General features: G+C 43.4%; 1 protein-coding gene and 1 pseudogene across 1 annotated transcript in view; one reads left to right on the plus strand and one right to left on the minus strand.

Moving 5' to 3' along the window:
* Positions 1-21,923, minus strand: part of LOC124545570 (neuronal acetylcholine receptor subunit alpha-7-like) — a 581,174-nt gene that overhangs the window by 367,129 nt on the left and 192,122 nt on the right. The gene's annotated exons all lie outside the window — the stretch shown is intronic.
* On the plus strand, positions 4,755-4,872 carry LOC124558806 (annotated as a pseudogene).

Here is a 21,923-nt window from a genome sequence, read left to right on the forward strand (position 1 = left end):
CATCATTCAGCCATTTTCTCGAAGTCCTTCTATGTAACAGGAACATGACTCTGGAATAACCTCCCGGATAAGATTAGAGAACTGAATAACATCCCCAGCTTCAGAAGATAATTAATGGCGTATCTACTGAATCAACAATAATGATTACCAATGTCCTTGTATGCACGCGTTATGCCTGTACATCCATTTTTTCAACAATATCTTCCTCACTTCTCTGTATATTCTTTTCTTTCCTCAGGACAAAAAACATCTATTGTGTACGCCTATGAGTTCCTTTTATATCTGCCACCATTATTTTTGTTGTTACTATCAGCCGGCCAGCGTGGCCGAGCGGTTCTGGGCGCTACAGTCTGGAACCGCACGACCGCTACGGTCGCAGGTTCGAATCCTGCCTCGGGCATGGATGTGTGTGATGTCCTTAGGTTAGTTGGGTTTAAGTAGTTCTGAGTTCTAGGGGACTGATGACCTTAGAAGTTAAATCCCATAGTGCTCAGAGCCATTTTTTTTACTATCATTATTTTTGTCGTTATTATTATTGCTACTATTATGGCTATTACTGACAGTACCAGTATTAATTTTATTAGTTCATAGTCAGCATTATTTAATCACATTCTCACTACAGGGCACGAATTATTTTAATAGTATTTGTCATATTAAAATTATTATTTCTTAGGTAACAATTATGTTATTTACTTTTAATCAACTGAGTCCAAAGAACACTAAAGCAGACTATAATAAATAACAGAAGGTTTCTAACTTTATGAGTCCTATGTTGATCAACCAGAATGGCACGGTTATTATTCGGTGGAAACAAGTCTTCAATGTCACAGCGTTCGCTCAGCTTACTGAAGACCAACAAGTGTTAAGAATCCTGTCACAACATTCATAAGTGATACCCCATTTCTCAAATTATTCTTGCACCTTGTCACCACTGTTCTCAACCTGTTGAGGATTTTCCAGATCCCATATTGGAGATGGCAGCCCGATGGTAGCGTCTCTTTTGCTATCAGTAATCCTCCAGGAGATTTCTGCTTAACTAGGAATTAGTGCAATTGCAAGTAGGAAACTTCTTCTGTATTTCAGCCATGATGGATAAGTGTGACTTCCGAATAATAAAGCCGGCCGGTGTGGCCGAGCGGTTGTAGGCGCTTCAGTCTCGAACCTCGCGACCGCTACTTTCGCAGGTTCGAATCCTGCCTCGGGCATGGATGTGTGTGATGTCCTTAGGTTAGTTAGGTTTAAGTAGTTCTAAGTTCTAGGCGACTGATGACCTCAGATGTTACGTCCCATAGTGCTCAGAGCCATTTGAACCGAATAATAGACGTCTTGGATCAGTTTCTTGCTTCTTCTTTTCATTCTCTGCTGCTGTCTATTTTCTTACATCTAGAAGTGCTACTTCCGAGAGTGGAAATATCTTGTCGACTGTGGTTGTTCATAGGCACTACGATGTAAAACAGGTACTGTATGTGTGAAACAAGTAATAGAGGACTTCATGACCATAATCAGATCAGGTTACATAAATAATTAAAATATATTGTATTTTCAAGAAGCAACTGTAATACGAAAATAGCCAAAAAATGTAAGGAACATGGTCGCCAGGTCAGTGATAAAAAGGTGTAATGCAAAGTGGCGCAACGTAATTGGAAATTTGTGGTAAGGACTATGGGACCAAACTGCAGAGGTCATTGGTCCCTAGGCTTACGCACTACTTAATCTAATGTAAATTAACTTACACTAAGGACAACACACACCCATGTCCGAGGGAGGACTCGAACCTCCGACGGGGGGAGCCGCGCGAACCGTGACGAGACGCCTGAGATCGCACTGTGGCGTAGCGTGATTAATAGAATTGTTCCTGTAGATTAGCAAATAACGAAATGCATTGATTGGAAAAACTGCAATTAGAGAACACTCCGTCAAGAAGGAATTTCGCCAAATAAAAAGAAGAGCGCAGATATTTTCTCAAAACCCTACTGCCGCTTCCTGTTGTCCGCATGGCTGAATGTAACAAAATTAAAAGAGGATGCGCAGAAGAAAGAGAAAAGGGACGCGGAGGATGCAGCCGGCTGTGGTGAAGTGCATCGCGAGTGTCGGTGGCGAGGTGGGCAGCGCCGCGGAACACAGCCGACAGCCGGCCGCTGCCGGCTCGTTAGCGGCCGCACCGCTGTTAATTGTAGAGCGCGGCCGCGGCCGGTGGCTGTCTCTAGGCAGCGCGCGGCCTCAATGCGAGTCAGCAGCCCAGCCGCAATCCCGCGGAACTGCTTACCTCGCCACTCGGCCCGGCTCTCCGGCGCGCCGCGCGCCACCCTTATAGACTTTTCCAGGAGTTGGATTGAAGGTTGTGACGACCAAATTAATGTTGGCATTCAGTTTTCCTCCCGACTCGAGGACTTCTCCTTCTCCTCTCTAGTTTTCTTGTGCTAATGCGAACCCGAGCGCGCGTCTTGTTCGCCAAGTGAGGAGCAGTGGACGGAGAGCAGCGGAAGAAAGAGGCTTCGAGACCGGAAGACGGGAAAGGAAGCAGACAAGGAGAGAGGCCAAGCGAAGGAGAAGGCAGCTCCGTGGCCGCTTAGCGGCGGCTCTCTCGCAGCATTGTAGGGCGCCAGATCCGCCCAACAGCGCTGAGGCCACATCTGGTGCGTCCAAAAGCCTCAAATGACGGTGCAGTCGGACACAAGGAAAATGACACAAAGCAGAGCTGATTCTTTGTTGCCAGTTGATCACTGCCGTAGCCATTGTAGAGCCCGGCTACTCTCTCTCTCTCTCTCTCTCTCTCTCTCTCTCCCTCTCCCTCTCTCTCTCTCTCTCTCTCTCTCACACACACACACACACACACACACACACACACACACACGCAAAAGTGAGTTGGTAACATAGTCGGTTGTAAGGATCGTTTTGATGAGAAGTGTTTGAAGAAATGTCAATGGTTGAAATGGCTCTAAGCTCTATGGAACTTAACATCTGAGGTCATCAGTCCCCGAGACATAGAACTACTTAAACCTAACTAACCTAAAGACATCACACACATCAATGCCCGAGGCAGGATTCGAACCTGCGACCGTAGCAGCAGCGCGGTTCCGGACTGAAGCGCCTAGAGCCACTCCGCCACAGCGGCCGGCAAGAAATGTGAAGATCGGAGTATTGTTTCGGTGGGCAGCCGCTTGGTGGACAAGTCTACTGATATTCATATCTCCAGAAACATTAGTGTAGACACGTTCTTTTGCGTTGTGGTGTGGTGTGTTAGATTTCAGCCCAGCAAATCACGAAGAAATGTACAATCTGTCCATAAAGTATGTAACTATTTCTTGTTTGCAGTAACTTAAGATTTTCTTTTCATTGCAGGTTGATCACTGAACAGTTGGTCAATCGGTTGGTTGATTCAGGGGAGGGGACCAAACAGCGAGGTCATCGGTCCCATCGGATTAGTGAAGGAATGCAGCCGTTCCCTTTTAAAGGAAACATTCCAGCATTTGCCCAAAGCGATTTAGGAGAGTCGCGGAAAACCTAACTGAGGATGGTCATCCTCCCGAATATGAGTCCAGTGTGCTAACGATTGCGCAATCTCGCTCGGCCACTGAGCAGTATGTTTGCGATTCCTAAACGTACTGCCATTGTTACATGGGGCTACAGGGTTTTCTGTACGATGAGCTTCGACGACGGTTTCAACGGGAATTTAGGAAGGATACACCAACGAACAGAAGCACATGGAAACTGTCGAATGAGTTTCACTGAACAGAAATTGTTGCTGACGAGTCTGGATCAGGTCGACCTTCCAGAAGCGCAGCTGACACTGGCGCCATACGGGAGTCAACTGAACAGAGTCCTAAATCTGTATGGTGTGTTTCACGTCAGTTGCCAATTCAAAAATCAACAGTGTTCAAAGTGCTGAAATTCACCTTAAAGAAGCGTTCATATCATTTGCAGTGTTACGCCAACTCCATGATGAAGACTCAGTGGAATGCTAGGCGATATACATAAATTTGTCGGAGTTGCGGCAACTGAAGATTTAATGTAACATATGTTGTTTAGTGATGAGGTAACCTTCCATACAAGTGGGCACATCAACTGGCATAACTGTCACATTTGGTTCGACACACCTCCAACTGTGTTTTTTGAGCATTTCTTGGTCAGCCCAAAGAAAAATGTGTGTATTAAGATGATACATATCAAAAGGTTTCCGACGTGATAATGACTGGGAATCAACAGACTTTGAAAGCACAGTGACAGTTGGAAATAGCTACATAGGACATTCCATTTCAGAAGTCGTGAGGGAATTCAATATTTCGCGATCCACGGTGTCGGGCATGGATGTGTGTGATGTCCTTAGGTTAGTTAGGTGTAAGTAGTTCTAAGTTCTAGGGGACTGATGACCTCAGATATTAAAACTCATAGTGCTCAGAGCCACTTGAACCACTTGAACCGATTCACTGTGTCAAGAGTGTGCCGAGAATACCACATTTCATGCATTACCCCTCACCATGGACAACGCTGTGACCAACGGTCTTCACTTAACGACCATGAGCAGCGGTATTTACATAGAGTTGTCACTACTAACAGTCAAGCAACAGTATATGAAATAATCGCTGAGATCAATGTGGGACGTACATCGAAAACATCCGTTAGGGCAGTACGGCGAAATTTAGCGTTAGCGGCCAATGGCAGCATATGATCGAAGCGAGTACCTTTGCTAACAGCACGACATTGCCTCCATCCCTAGGCTCGAGATCATATCGGTTGGACCCTAGGCGACTTGAGGCAACGGCCTTGCCGCAGTGGATACACCGGTTCCCGTGAGACCACCGAAGTTAAGCGCTGTCGGGCGTGGTCGGCACTTGGATGGGTGACCATCCAGGCCGCCATGCGCTGTTGCCATTTTTCGGGGTGCACTCAGCCTCGTAATGCCAGTTGAGGAGCTACTCGGCGGAATAGTAGCGGCTTCGGTCAAGAATACCATCACAACGACCTGGAGAGTGGTGTGCTGACCCCACGCCCCTCCTATCCACATCCTCCACTGAGGATGACACGGCGGTCGGATGGTCCCGGTAGGCCACTTGTGGCCTGAAGACGGAGTGCTAGGCGACTTGAAAACCGTGACCTGGTCAGGTGAGTTCAATTTCAACTGGTAAGAGCTGATGATAAGGTTCGAGTGTGGCGCAGGCCCTGCGTAGCCACGAACCCAAGTTGTCAACAAGGCACTGTGCAAGCTGCTGGTATCTCCATAATGGTGTGGGCAGTGTTTACATGGAATGTGCTGAGTCCTCTGGATGTTCGGCTACTTCGAGATCGTTTGCAGCCATTGAAGGACATTATGCCCCAAACACTGATAAAATTTTTAAGGGTGACAATGCGTCATGTCACCGATCACAGTTGTTGGCATTTGGTTTGAAGAACCTTGTTGACAATTCGAGCGAATGGTTTGCCACTCAATGCCCGATATGAATCCCATCGCAAATTTATGGGGCATAATAAGAGGTAATTTCGTCCAGTAAACACTTTTTTCAATTATGGACAACTTTAGAGGCAACATAGCTCAATATTTCTGCAGGAGACTTCCAATGACTTCTTGAGTTCATGCCACGTCGAGATCCTGCGCTACGCCGATCAAAAGGAGTTCCGACACGATATTAAGAGATATCCCATGACTTCTGTCATCTGTCACTTCTTTGTAGATCAGCTTCCTCGCTGCTCACCAGCGCCAATGTCTGATCCTGGCCGAAGTCTGAGATAGCACAAATGCAGTATATTAATTATGGCACTGGTACCCTCTTGATTTATCAGTAGATATGTAAGTAGTCCACAGAGGCAACCTCGCCCATTGTGGAGAGCTGAGCGCCATCCAGCCCACTAGAAGTGCGGGTCTGCTATCCACCGTAAAGGTCAAGTTACCCCAGACCTCTACAAGTGAAAAACAGAGCAGGCGAGCGTTGCGCTATCGACCAAGAGTGAATCAAGTGAGTGATGAAAGTAACAAGGTGGCACCTAAGCCTTACGGCCTTTCTGTCTTACGCAGGTAGCACTTCCAACAGGATTCGTCGCATTCCACAGAATCACGCTGTGAAGAGTATTTTTGGACTTACGTCTAAGATTAAGGCCTATTTAACAACTGTAAAGGATCATCTTGGTCTACGAAACGCGAAGTCTTGCGTCTACCGTATCCGTGGTAACTGTAATACGTTACGCGGTTTTAGAACATCGAGACCTTCGAAGATCCACTTATTGAGCATAAGCATCACACATACATACGACAGCTGAATAAATCTGCTATTGCAGAACACTGCCTTGGCACCGGTCATCCTATGGAACATGACAACGCATGCTTCTAGCATGCCCTTCCAGCTTTTTGGTAGTGTATTTATGTAAGCAGTTGATATTAAACGCCGGCCGGGATGGCCGACCGGTTCTAGGCGCTACAGTCTGGAACCGCACGACCGCTACGGTCGCAGGTTTGAATCCTGCCTGGGGCATGGGTGTGTGTGATGTCCTTAGGTTAGTTAGGTTTAAGTATTTCTAAGTTCTAGGGGACTGATGACCTCAGAAGTTAAGTCCCATAGTGCTCAGAGACATTTGAACCATTTTTTGATATTAAACTAGCTAGTTACATGAATACAGATGGAGGTGTTTGCCTAAATTCTGTTTGGAATTCTGCTGTCTCCCTGGTCAAACCACAGATGCGCACATGACGAAATTTCAGCGGTTGTTGAAGTCAGCACCCTGTTGCGTTCACACACATTGGCAATATTTCCTAGCCTCTTTCTAATCTGTGCGAGCTATGACTTGTGGTGACCAGAGACAAATTTATACAGCTGTGGCTAAGGTATCCAACAGTGAACATGTAGGGCAGCTCTACAGTTGTTTTTCAGCATCGAATTGGCGAGTGTCCGCTGTTATATTCTATGATCGTTGACGGGTGCCCATGTCGCCAACATGACGATCGAGGTATCCACGGTACGCTTTTGACACGATGGTTCTTGACGCGTCCATCAACGGAACTACACCGGAGTGTCCCGTGCGTCGCTCACTGGCGACGAGGCTGCGACCAAATGCGCAGATATCGTTTCGTGTCGCCCAGAATGCGTCGGGCTCTCCGCCGGTAGCCAGCACGGTGTGGCAACCTTCTGCTCTCGTTAGACCTCTATCTGTTACATTCGCCACTTTTGACAGGAGTGCACCCTCTGTCTATACATACATTGCTCTTGAAAGCAAAGAAAGGAAAGAAAGTTAAGTTCCAACGTCAGGTCGAAGACGAGGTTATTAGAGACGGACCTCAAGCTCGTAGACGGGAAGAGTGTGGACAGAGGAAGTATCCCGGGTTTTGCCTTAAACTGTTTAGGTGAAACCGGAAAACTTAAAAGCGGATGATCCGGCGGAACAATAGGACTAAAGTTAGCACTGCACTGGTTTATATACTCATCTTACAAATTAATTATGACAATGCACAAATGTATTAAAAATTATAGTTATCAAAAAAATTAAAAAACGAACGAAATCCTTAACATGATTTTTTTAAAAGGTAATAGATGTTAAATATGAAAGCTTCTACTAACTTAAGGAAAGAAAATCAAATAACAGAATAATTTTGTTAGGAGCCAGTGTATTATCTCTCTCGGTTCTTGTGGTACGTCTTCAAGCGCTATTCCATTAGTTCAGATTCTTTCTTTCTGAATCAACTTTTTCGTTCAGGGCACGGGCTGCTGGGTCACGAATACTTTCCAATCATCACTAATTTTACCACTGGTCATTGCAATGCTTTTTGTTTCCAATATTAAACAGCACTCTTACCTCTTACACTGCGGGCTGACTGATATCCAAAAGATCACATCCCCGCTTTTTGGGTGGCGTGGATCACTCTATGTCTGTAGATAACAATGATTGAGTACGGTTTAATATCCCGTCGATAGTGAAGTGATGTGAAACGGAACGCAAGCTGGGATTTGACAAAAACGCCGGCGAAGTCTTTTTAGAGGAACTGTCCAGCCATTTGCCTTACGTAATTTATAGAAATCACAGGGAACATAACACTGGGATGGACATATAGAGATTCGCGATAGTAAATACCGTGTTAATTGTCAGAAACGCTGAAGTAGCTACTAGATATGGGTAAAATGCATATAACTGACTGAACCACTTGGATTCCGAATAAAAATCTTTATTAAATCTGAATTAGGTATGTTAAACTAGACCAAATATATTTTTACATTAATAATGCAACACTTTATATTGGTTACCATGGCTATCACACGCTTATTTCTTACTCTTCTATTTGTTCACCTCCTCATCCCCCTCTCTTTTTCTATCTCTTCCTGCCCCCTCTTTCTGACCATCTCATTCTGCTCCCTCTCTCTGTTCTCTCTTCCTGCCTCCTCTCTCTGCCACTCTCCTTTTCTTTCCTCCACCCTCCACTCTCTGTACATCTGCTCCTCCCTCCTCTCTATGCCCACCTGCTTCTCTCCATTCTCTCTGTCCGTGTACTCCTGCCCCTCTGCCGTCTACTCCTCCATCTCATCCTCTTCCCTTTCTCTGTCCATCTCCTCCTTCCTCCTCTCTGTCTGTCCATGTCCTCATTCTCCCTTTTTTTCCATGTCCTTCTTTCTCCTCCTCTCTCCACTTTAACACCCCAAGAGCAAAAGAAGGTTGCTGCTTCCTGTCTCAGATAGTAAATAATGTATATTCCGAGTTTGGCTGAAATCGGTCCAGGGGCTTAAAATGAGACGTGGAACATACATACATACATACATCCACCTTTATAATAGGTACGAATTTATAGATTACAGCTGTTATCACGTGAAGATAGTAAAGGAACGAATCAGTAAAAGCATTTCCTGGGAAATTTCGATGTCTAATTTTCGTCGCGACATAACATTCCTAGAAAACAGGTGCTAGTGAGGTCAGTTGGCCATTAACACAAAAACATTCAGTACTACATGTACACAGCTCCCGATTGTCACTCGATCTTTACTGAGAATGAGAGACGAGTACAGAAAAGTCGAAAATGACTTTACAGTTATGGTGCAGTGTTTATCAGTATACCCCAGTTTCGTTAAAGAATAGAATTCCCACGTATAAAGCAGCTTCAGACGCTCTGTTACTTTACAAATGAGTTAACGTGTTAAATAGTTGACCTTAAGAGAAAAATTTTCAGTGAAGGTTTGAAACGATGCTTAGAGGTTGTTGGTAGCCGATAAGTGCTCTCATTTTGAAACACTAGATCAATATAGTCTGGTAATGTGCATTCCATTTCAAGCAAAAGCAATATTTTCACGTATCTGAATGTCATGACGTAATATCTCCTGAACTACAAATTGTCTGATGATACAGCTTTGTTTGCAGGTGCTTTCAGTGATATATATGGATACTGTATGCAAACTGTTTAGCGAATACAGTCAGCAGGAAAGAAGTATTAATTTAAAATGTCATGCCTGATGCTGCAGTTTTAGTGCATGAACATAAGAAATGCAGTAAGCGATAAGTTTTTTTTTCTTTTCATCATTTTGTGGAGGAGTCAGCGAGAAAAGGTTTCCTAAAGCTTTGACATTATGTTTACAGTTTGTTGCAAGACACTAAGTACTCATATTCTCAAATACTGGAAGAGTATAATCTGGGTATTTGCTTGCAGTGGATTACGTCGCCTCAAGACAAACACTCTATTTTTTATTGTAACATCTGTCGTATTGTGCTAACATTAGGTTACACACACATCAAAAAAAGTTTTGGATCACCCCGGTTCCCAGAGCTCCTGAAGATAGACGTTGGCTGTGGGTGTTATATCACAGACACAGTCCCTTTGACTGTTCAGAGATATCACTAAACCCGCCAAAAGATGTAAACAACTATGCATGAGCAGCTCCTATTAGACGGAGAGCCGATCAGTTCCAGTCATTCCACCAGGAAGAAGGTACACGCGTCGTGTTGTCTGTAGTTCAACCATGCCTAGACGGTCAATACCGTGGTTCGATCGCGTCCGCATTGTTACTTTGTGCCAGGAAAGGCTCTCAACAAGAGTAGTGTCCAGGCGTCTCGGAGTGAACCAAAGCGATGTTTTTCGGACATGGAGGAGATACAGAGACAGGAACTGTCTATGAAATGCCTCGCTCATGCCGCCCAAGGGCTACTACTGCATTGGATGAACGCTACCTACCCATTATGGCTCGGAGGAACCCTGCAGCAACGCTACCATGTTGAATAATGCTTTTCGTGCAGCCACAGGACGTCGTGTTACGACTCAAACTGTGCACAATGCGCTGCATGATGCGCAACTTCATTCCCAACGTCCACAGTCTTTGCAACCAGGACACCATGCAGCGCCTTACAGATGGGCCCAACAACATGCCGAATGGACTGCTCAAAATTGGCACCACTTTCTCTTCACGGATAAGTGTCGCATATGCCTTCAACCAGACAATCGTCGGAGACGTGTTTGGAGGCAACCCGGTCAGGCTGAACGCTTTAGACACACTGTCCAGCGAGTGCAGCAAGGTGGAGTTTTCCTGCTGTTATGGGGTGGCATTATGTGGGGCCGACGTACGCCGCTGGTGGTCACGGAAGGCGCAATAATAGCTGTACGATACGTGAATGCCATCCTCTGATCGATAGTGCAACAATATCTGCAACATATTGGCGAGGCATTCGTCTTCATGGACGACAATTCGCGCCATCGAGGTGCACATCTTGTGAATGACTTCCTTCAGGATAACGACAAGCTCGACTACAGTGGCCAGCATGTTCTCCAGACATGAATCCTATCGAACAAGCCTATGATAGATTGACAAGGACTGTTTATGGCCGATGTGACCCACCAACCACTCTGAGGGATCTACGCCGAATCGCCGTTAAGGAGTGGGACAATCTGGACCAACAGTGCCGTGATGAACTTGTGGATAGTTTGCCACGACTAATATAGGCATGCATCAATGCAAGAGGACGTGCTACTGGGTATTAGAGGTACTGGTGTGTACAGCAATCTGGACCACATCGTTTGAAGGCCTCGCTGTATGGTGGTACAACATACAATACGTGTTTTTCATGAGCAGTAAAAAGGGCGGTAATGATGTTTTTGTTGGTCTCTGTTCCAATTTTCTGTACAGGTTCCGGAACTTTCTGAACCGAGGTGATGCCAAACTTTTTTTGATGTGTGTACTTCCTAATGAGCAGATTATGATGGCTTTTAAAATTTTTAAAGTCAGCCAATAATCACGCGAAATATTGAAAATCAAGTTTTAGTTGCTACTGGAAGTCGTTAAAAGAGCAGCCTTTAAATGAGGTTCGATTCCGGGTTCCGGGATGGCCGCTTAGCATTGTAGAGCAGTGGTTCTCAAACTATGGGGTGTGAGCCACAGGAAGGGGGGGGGGTGGTGGGAGTGTTGGCGAACGAGACGGGGACGGGCGAATGGCGTACAAGGGGGAAGAGGTATATTAGAAAAAGCTTAGTGACAAAAAGTTTATATTTTCCTTCAAACAAAGAAGATGCTGTTTATCTAGATCGACTTTCGTTCGACATCGGTGTTACGCCAAACGCGTTCGACGAATATTTTTAGTGATCACATTTTTAGCGTATTTTGAAATGATCGTGCGAGCTGGGCCGCGTGTCCGTCGGCGAAATGCCGTTTGTCGGCTCCGCTGTATGTTCGTAACTGCCCCGTGCAGCGTAAACTTTGGCTCGTGTATCTAGACACCACCTTACTGTCTTTCAGACACAGCGAGACAAACTTGACTGCAGTATGAAACAGTTCCTGGTTAGTAGCTGACATAAAGGCACCCGTAGTCCATGAACTAACGGTTGAAGGGAGATATTCCAAAGGCGAAAACGAGAAGTTACGATAACATCTATTTATTGCCAGGCTTCACGAAAAGTGCAATCAGTGTTGCAGAAAATCCGCAGTGTGCGATTTGTTTAACCATTTTAGCTGCTGATAGCATTAAGCCCAACAAATTAAAGAGACATCTCGAAACCAAACATCCTGAATTAACGGGAAACAAAAATAATTTTTTGTCAGGAAGCTAAATGTGTTATTGTCTACCGAGAAGAACTTTGCTAAAAGTGACGAATGTGACATCTACAGTACTTTTGCCTATTATCAGATTTCGCACAGGATTGCTAAATCTAAGAATCTACACATTATTTCAAGGACGTTGGTTTTACCAGCAACGACTGAAATAGCTTCAATAATGTCTAGTGACGCGCTTCCTCAACTGTTGAGAAGTATTCCTGTCTCTAATGACACTGTGCGTAGAAGAATTTTCGACATTTCTGACGGTTTACTCGAGCAGTAAGTCAATAAATTGTGTATCAACTGTTTTGCACATCAATTGGACGAAGCGACTGATATAAATAAAAATGCTCATTTGAATGCTTATTTTCGTGTCGTTGATGAACTTAATTTTCGTCTCTGTGAGACGCTACTGAAAACAGTTACAGCTCAAAGCCATTTTGACATGATCAATACTTTTTTTTATTCTGAACCGGTTATCATGGAATAGGTTGCATTGGAGTATACACAGATTGAGATCGCTCAGCGTCTGGAATTTATGGTAGACTGCAAGTGGAAGTTAAAACTGTAGCTTCTGATGCAGTATGGACTCACCGCATGATACACTGGGAGGTTCTGGACGCCAAAGAACTTGGCAAACTTCATTTAGCATTGGAAACGGTTATAACAATAGTTAATATTGCTAAGGCAAAATCTATACAATCAAGGTTTTTAAAGTTCTGTGTGAAGAGAGCACACTCAGTTGCACTTTTCTAGTAATACCCGATGGCTATCAAGGAGTAAAGCACTAAAAAGACATGCTTGAACTGAGGAATGAGGTATTCTGTTTCTTAAAGGAGAAAACTCACTCTGTGACTGTTTCAGCAACGGAGATTTTCTGTTGAAAACGGTTTACCTCACTGACATTTTTGAAAAACTAAATATTCTTAACACTTCATTCGAAGGTAATCACGCAGCTTCAGTACCTTGAAAAAGTGAAGGCGTTCATAAGGAAACTAGAACTGTGGCAAAACTGACTGGAAAGTGACATGCTAGATATGTTCTCCACTCTTAGTGTCACTGTTACAACACAAATAACCCGATAATAGCATGCAACACCCAAGGATCACTTCAAAAAGTATTTCAGCGACGAGCTTGATAAATTTAATTGGATTAAAAATCCATTCAAAATTGCTCTTGAATCATAATGTCTAAATATAAAACAGAAAAAAACGTATCGAAATCACTTGTGACATTTCACTAAAGAGTAAATTTAATGATGTGTCTTTGTTGGAGTTATGAATACATATTAGCAATTAATTCCCAAATCTGAGCCAAAAACCACTGAAGAATGATTCCTTTTGCAACAACATACTTGTGCGAGACTGACTGTTCAGCTATGGCAGCTATGAAGCTAAATGTAAACAAAGAACTTCAAGTGGTTGTGTCTGCCATTGCACTACGTCATGAGTAACTTTCTTTTCAAAAGAAAGCTCATTCATGCTACTGATCTTTGTAACTTAAATTTTTAATGCTCTTGTAATAATTGTTTGCTGAATTGTAAATATTGTTCACTTCAAAGTTTTTGAACAAATGATAATGTGAGAAAGACACACGATTTGTTGGTATTTTCGTTATAGTACTTCATGTACGAATAGTTTTGGTTTCTGTTGAGTAAAATTCTTCTAAATTGAATTGGGTAAAACAGAAGATAGGGGAAAAATTAAAAAAAATGAATATTTTTATTGATAAAGTAGGCTGGGGGTGGGGTTAATATTATTTCTCCTCGTGAAGGGGGACCTAGAGGGAAAACGTTTGAGAACAATTGATGTAGATTGGCAAGCTCGTGTTTCCACTCGTAATTAACCAGCTAGGTTTGTAATAGAATATATCGGGAAACACATCTTTGTACTCGTCGCTTTCAGAGTAAAAGTAACTCGTGCTCGCGGAGGCTGACTTGCGTTACGCCTGAACTTTCTGCCGCTGCCTTTCTGGCATCGCTGCAGCAGACCCACAGACTGTCTCCAGCAACGATCCAGCCGAAGCAGCTGTAAAACTTTCGCAAGTAACTCCATCTTTGGCTACGAGTCTTACTGGGACAGATGAACATTCTTTCAGGTTGTATTACTTTCTTTTCGAAGTAAAACTGAAATAAATTGCGAGACTTGTGCCGGACTGTCGTTTTCTTTTGAGATGAAGTGACTGCGGAACCCTATATTGCTGAAATATCGGAGACACACAAAAGATTATAGAATTTCACTTCCCGTGAGCATTAGTGGACTGGGTAGTATGGAAAACACAGAAGAAAAAGAGATTCTTACAGCAGGTGCGCCCTAAAACACCAACTGTATCGTCGCTGTTTTCGGAAACCAGTTGACAGCTGATATCCATTTCCATTTTATTGAAGTAGAATTTATCAAAGAATGAATCAGCAGTGTTAACAAAGATCAACATTTAGCATTAATATGATACATATAGTGTTGTATACTACCGTCACTTTTTGGTATACTACATTATACTTTCCAGGTACAACGTACCCATGTAGATGCTGTGTAACCACAATTTTGCTTTATTACGTGTGGCACTTGCCTGATATCTTTAAGTAGTTGTAATCAATAACTAAAACCTTTCGTAGTTTCAAAAAATGTGAATTACAGCTTAACTGTATAAAGCTAAATAAATATTTAAGAAAATGAAACTATATTGTTAGGAGAGAATGCACATATTCTACCTGCAAAACAATAATTTAAAGAATAGATAAATAATGACTAAAATTTACTGGTGGCACGAATAAAGTACTGACGGAAAAAGGAAATTGAACTGGAGTTACATGTTGATACAAATCTTAGAATAGAAACTAGAGACAAATTAAACTGAGTACACTCGTACATAAATAAGTATCCACTTCTACATTTACATCTATATTCCGCAGGCCACAGTTTGGTGTGTGGCGGAGGTTACTTTGAGCATCAGTGTCACTTCCCCTCTTCTCCTGTTCCATTCTGGCATGGTTCGCGGGAAGAACGGTTGCTGGCAAGGTTCCGTGTTGACTCGAATCTCTCTCATTTTAATTTGATTGTCTCTTCGTGAGATGTATGTAGAAGCAAGCAATATATTGGTTGACTCTTTTTTACTTTAACAGTAAACTATACCGTGATGCAGAAAGCCTTTCTTGCAGGTCTGCGACTGGAAATAGCTTGGATTCTTTGTGACGCTTTCCCGCTTTCTAAATAAAACTGTAAGAAAACGTACTGCTCTTCTTTGGACCTTCTCTATTTCGTCCATCAGTCCTACCTCGCACGAATCCAGCACTGACGAGTAATATCATAAACTAGTCGAAGAAAAGTTTTCTAAGCTTCTTCCCTTGATGATGGACTTTATTTCTTGAGTATTCTTCCTATGAATCTCAGTTTGATAGTCGGCCGCTGTGGCCTAGCGGTTCTAGGCGCTTCAGCCCGGAACCGTGCTGCTGCAACGGTCATAGGTTCGAATCCTGCTTCGGGCATGGATGTGTGTGATGCCCTTAGGTTAGTTAGGTTTAAGTAGTTCTAAATTCTAGGGGACTGATGACCTCAGATGTTAAGTCCCATAGTGCTTAGAGCCATTTGAAACTTTTTTTTTCAGTTTGATATCTGCCTCATACGCGATTAATTTTTTTTACCTTTGAAAAATTTTCTCTGTTCTGTTTGCTACAAACCCTTCGATCCAATCACACAATTGGTCTGATACTCCATACATTTGGAATTTTTCATTAGGGAGCAGAGACCATGTAGGTCCATACAGAGATGTGTCTCAGAATTTATAACAGGCCGATGTCAAGGAATAGGCTTCAAGCTTTATGCATTTGTTCGACGACCCCTCTGCAAAACTGGAATTTTTCCAGCCACTAGGAACGCATAGCTCCTCTAAAGACCTATGGTACTTTGCAAATTCTTCGCTTACTCTGTATAGAATCGGGTTGGTACCCAGTCACATCCAGTAGACATTCCTCTGTTCAGCGATTTCAATTGCTTTTCTAGCTCTTGGTCACTTATTTCGATACCTTCCATTCTCTCATTCGTGCTACTATTTAAAGGAGGGACGACACTGCGATTTTCCTCTGTGTCATCTTGCGTTTCAGACGCATTATAGTCACAGAGTGTCTGGACAAATGGTTTCAATCCGTTTACTGATTTAACGTGAGACCAAAAGATTTTTAGGGTTTTCTTTCTATTCCGTAGCCAGAATTTCGCTTTCGATTTCGTTGAACGCTTGGCCCATTGTCATACTTACACTACTTTTGGCTTCGTTTAGGTTTGGTTTGTATTTAAAGCAGTGGTTAGGTTTATTTCTGCAGTGAAGCACTCTTTGCTTTCGTAGCAGCTTTCTAACACGGTTGTCGAACAACGATGGGTCTTTTTCATTCCTCACAATTTTGCTCAGCGCATACTTGTCTAAAGCGTATTGTACGCAGGCCGCGGTGGCCGAGCGGTTCTAGGCGCTACAGTCTGGAACCGCGCGACTGCTACGGTCGCAGGTTCGAATCCTGCTTCGGGCATGGATGTGTGTGATATCCTTAGGTTAGTTAGGTTTTAGTAGTTCTACGTTCTAGGGGACTGATGACCTCAGATGTTAAGTCCCATGGTGCTCAGAGCCATTTCGTATTGTACGATACTCCTGCACGTTGCCCATTGACGCTTAAACATTGTCACTGCTGGAGATGAAATTTTCGTGTTGATATGTCAGATAACCTGAAATATGTCTCTTGCCATTCTTTGTATTCCTATGTACAGCCATATTCAGTGATGCAGTAACGGCGTTTCGATCATTGATTCCCTGTTCTACGTCGAATCAAAAAGTTCGGGCCTATTTGTCATCAACAGGTATAAGATGTTATCTTCACGGGTCGGTTCTCTGATTAACTGTTCAATGTAATTTTCGGGTAAGGCACCTAGAACAATTTTAATGTATTCTCTGTCCAAACTACCCATCCCAATCACTTGAGGGGCCGGTCTATAGCTGGTAAGTTAAAATCTCCAACTGGAACTGCAACATGACCAGGAAATTTACGCGGAATATTCTCCCAGTTTTCCGTCAAATGTCCGGCCGTTATTGTTGCTGAGGCAGTAGGTCTGCAAAACCATCCAGCGACCAAGTGTGTTCCGTCCTTAACACTTACGTTCACCCAAATTATTTCGTATTCTGAATATGCACTAATCTCGCTAGATATTTTTGTATTTTTATTGTTGTAAACACACTTCCACAACCAGCATTCAACATACTTTTGCGGTACACATTCCAGTCGGAGTTTAGAATTTCATTGCTATTGACATCTGGTCTTAGCCGGCTTTCTGTTCCTAGTATGAGCATTGTTATCGTTTATAAGTGAGACTAATTGCTGGGCATTTCCATGTAGGCTCCTGCAGTTAACTAATATTGTATTAATATTTGCTTTCTCCGGTCTGTTACGACGATTGCTACCCCATCTGGACTCAGAATGCCTCTTACCGTTCCTATGGAGTGATTTCTCGATTATTGAAAAAAAAAAAAGATAAAAGGCACATGCCCACCCTACGGGCGACTAGGGCTCGCGTGACCTATTAAGAGCAGTCCTACATTTCTGTACGTAAGCTCGAGAAAATTGTATCCAGTACAGTCACAGAATGATCTGAGCCTCTGGTTTAGACCATTCACTCTGCTCCACATTAGAGGACAACGACAGGTTCTGGGAACGATGTTGCAAAATGATAGCAGCCGCCTATAGGAACTGGGGATGGCCTCTGAACCCAGGCGGCAGGCGTCATTTGTGCCAAGATGAACCACGATTTGCAGCTGGGTGCATCCAGTGCGCTCAGTAGCTGTTGGCGAAGCCTCGTCCACCTCCTGGAGGAGAACCCCCGGCAGGGAAACAAAGTGGACACTGACCTTCTTTCCCGAGCTCTCCGCTATTTGTTATCATTTAGAAGAATGGCTTATATATTGTGAAGGTCGAAAATGTACGAGCTTGCCAGAGTGTGACATGACCCCGAGGGCTCTGGCTTTTGCTGGAGAGGTCCTAGCGTCAATACATCGGGAAATTTCTTTGCGATCTCTTAGTTGCTCTCACAGCAAATCCAACTGCCATACCCTCGAAGACGAATACTGCATGATCTCGGAGTAATACGCTCCGATTGAGGTGTAGCTAATGAGAGAGCGTGAAAGGGTAGCCCTTATGCCTTAACACGGGGCAATCCGGGTGAGGGAGTCATTTCTGACAGAAAACAGGCAGGTCTGGAGGCCTCGAGGTGGCAGTCTCGCCCTCACACTCACCCTGCACTGCGCCTTCACACGGTCAACGGACATTTTCTTGCCTCGTGTGCCTTGACTAACCTCCGAAATCGACTCGACGAATATAGGATGAATATGGAAACTAAAAACATTACAGTGGACCGCTCCAACAAAGAAAAAACTGCAGCAGATAAGTATATAAGCAACTATCAGGTATTCCATAGCGTACCAGCTCTACAAAATAGAGCCCGTAGAGGCGTAACCCTTTACATACGTTAAAAGCAGGAATGAAATAACAGAATGTAGACAAGTTAATCATAGAATCATAGTGTTGACCATCCAGGAAGAAATAAGAATTCTGGCAGTGGTCGGAGTCTATGCATCTGAAGAGGGAGAAATCGATAACTCCAAGAGATACTAGATAAATATAACAATAAACACCAAATATACTAGAATGAGATTTTCACTCAGCAGCGGAGAAACTTCCTGGCAGATTAAAACTCGGGACCTTTGCCTTTCGCGGGCAAGTGCTCTACCAACTGATCTACCCAAGCACGACTCACGCCCCGTCCTCACAGCTTTACTTCCGCCAGTACCTCGTCCCTCCCCCCATGCACCATGGAACTTGCCGTTGGTGGGCAGGCTTGCGTGCCTCAACGATACAGATAGCCGTACCGTAGGTGCAACCACAACGGAGGGGTATCTGTTGAGAGGCCAGGCAAACGTGTGGTTCCTGAAGAGGGGCAGCATCCTTTTCAGTAGTTGCAGGGGCAACAGTCTGGATGATTGACTGATCTGGCCTTGTAACACTAACCAAAATGGCCTTGCTGTTCTGGTACTGCGAACGGCTGAAAGCAAGGGGAAACACCGTAATTTTTCCCGAGGGCATGCAGCTTTACTGTATGATTAAATGATGATGGCGTCCTCTTGGTAAAATAGTCCCTCATTCGGATCTCCGGGCGGGGACTACTCAAGAGGATGTCGTTATCAGGAGAAAGAAAACTGACGTTCTACGGATCGGAGCGTGGAATGTCAGATCCCTTAATCGGGCAGGTAGGTTAGAAAATTTAAAAAGGGAAATGGATAGGTTAAAGTTAGATATAATGGGAATTAGTGAAGTTCGGTGGCAGGAGGAACAAGACTTTTGTTCAGGTGAATACAGAGTTATAAATACAAAAGCAAATAGGGGTAATGCAGGTGTAGGTTTAATAATGAATAAAAAAATAGGATTGCGGGTAACCTACTACAAACAGCATAGTGAACGCATTATTGTGGCCAAGATAGACACAAAGCCCACGCCTACTACAGTAGTACAAGTTTATATGCCAACTAGCTCTGCAGATGATGAAGAAATTGATGAAATGTATGATGAGATAAAAGAAATTATTCAGGTAGTGAAGGGAGACGAAAATTTAATAGTCATGGGTGACTGGAATTCGTCAGTAGGAAAAGGGAGAGAAGGCAACATAGTAGGTGAATATGGATTGGGGCTAAGAAATGAAAGACGAAGCCGTCTGGTAGAATTTTGCACAGAGCATAACTTAATCATAGCTAACACTTGGTTCAAGAATCATGAAAGAAGGTTGTATACATGGAACACCCCTGGAGGTACTAAACGGTATCAGATAGATTATATAGTGGTAAGACACAGATTTAGGAACCAGGTTTTAAATTGTAAGACATTTCCAGGGGCAGATGTGGACTCTGACTACAGTCTATTGGTTATGAACTGTAGATTAAAACTGAAGAAACTGCAAAAAGGTGGGAATTTAAGGAGATGGGACCTTGATAAACTGAAAGAACCAGAGGTTGTACAGAGTTTCAGGGAGAGCATAAGAGGACAATTGACAGCAATGGGGGAAAGAAATACAGTAGAAGAAGAATGGGTAGCATTGAAGGATGAAATAGTGAAGGCAGCAGAGGATCAAATAGGTAGAAAGACGAGGGCTAGTAGAAACCCTTGGGTAACAGAAGAAATATTGAATTTAATTGATGAAAGAGGAAAATATAAAAATGCAGTAAATGAAGCAGGCAAAAAGGAATACAAACGTCTCAAAAATGAGATCGACAGGAAGTGCAAAATGGCTAAGCAGGCATGGCTAGAGGACAAATGTAAGGATGTAGAGGCTTATCTCACTAGGGGTAAAATAGATACTGCTTACAGGAAAATTAAAGAGACCTTTGGAGAAAGGAGAACCACTTGCATGAATATCAAGAGCTTTTATGGAAACCCAGTTCTAAGCAAAAAAGGGAAAGCAGAAAGGTGGAAGGAGTATATAGAGGGTCTATACAAGGGCGACGTACTTGAGGACAATATTATGGAAATGGAAGAGGATGTAGATGAAGATGAAACGGGAGATATGATACTGCGTAAAGAGTTTGACAGAGCACTGAAGGACCTGAGTCAAACAAGGCGCCCGGAGTAGACAACATTCCATTAGAACTACTGACAGCCTTGGGAGAGCCAGTCCTGACAAAACTCTACCATCTGGTGAGGAAGATGTATGAGACAGGCGAAATACCCTCAGACTTCAAGAAGAATATAATAATTCCAATCCCAAAGAAAACAGGTGTTGACAGATGTGAAAGTTACCGAACTATCAGTTTAATAAGTCACAGGTGCAAAATACTAACGCGAATTCTTTACAGACGAATGGAAAAACTGGTAGAAGCCGACCTCGGGGAAGATCAGTTTGGATTCCGTAGAAATGTTGGAACACGTGAGGCAATACTGACCCTACGACTTATCTTAGAAGATAGATTAAGGAAAGGCAAACCTACGTTTCTAGCATTTGTAGACTTAGAGAAGGTGGCAGGGGTAAAATACACGGAGCGAAAGACTATTTACAATTTTTACAGAAAGCAGATGGGAGTTATAAGAGTCGATGGGCATGAAAGGGAAGCAGTGGTTGGGAAGGGAGTGAGACAGGGCTATAGCCTATCCCCAATGTTATTCAATCTGTATATTGAGCAAGCAATAAAGGAAACAAAAGAAAAGTTCGGAGTAGGTATTAAAATCGATGGAGAAGAAATAAAAACTTTGAGGTTCGCCGATGACATTATAATTCTGTCAGAGACAGCAAATTACTTGGAAGAGCAGCTGAACGGAATAAACAGTGTCTTGAAAGGAGGTTATAAGATGAACATCAACAAAAGCAAAACGAGGATAATGGAATGTAGTCGAATTAAGTCGGGTGATGCTGAGGGAATTAGATTAGGAAATGAGACACTTAAAGTAGTAAAGGAGTTTTGCTATTTGGGGAGCAAAATAACTGACGATGGTCGAAGTAGAGAGGATATAAATGTAGACTGGCAATGCAAGAAAAGCGTTTCTGAAGAAGAAAAATTTGTTAACATATTTAAATGTCACGAAGTCGTTTCTGAAAGTATTTGTATGGAGTGTAGCCATGTGTGGAAGTGAAACGTGGATGATAAATACTTTAGACAATAAGAGAACAGAAACATTCGAAATGTGGTGCTACGGAAGAATGCTGAAGATTAGATGGGTAGATCACATGACTGATGAGGAGGTATTGAATAGAATTGGGGAGAAGAGGACCTTGTGGCACAACGTGACTAGAAGAAGGGATCGGTTGGTAGGACATGTTCTTAGACATCGAGGAATCACCAATTTAGTATTGGAGGGCAGCGTGGAGGGTAAAAATCGTAGAGGGAGACCAAGAGAAGAATACAGTAAGCAGATTCAGAAGGATG

The sequence above is a fragment of the Schistocerca americana genome, chromosome 1 (genome assembly GCF_021461395.2).
Source record: "Schistocerca americana isolate TAMUIC-IGC-003095 chromosome 1, iqSchAmer2.1, whole genome shotgun sequence".
NCBI lineage: Eukaryota > Metazoa > Arthropoda > Insecta > Orthoptera > Acrididae > Schistocerca > Schistocerca americana.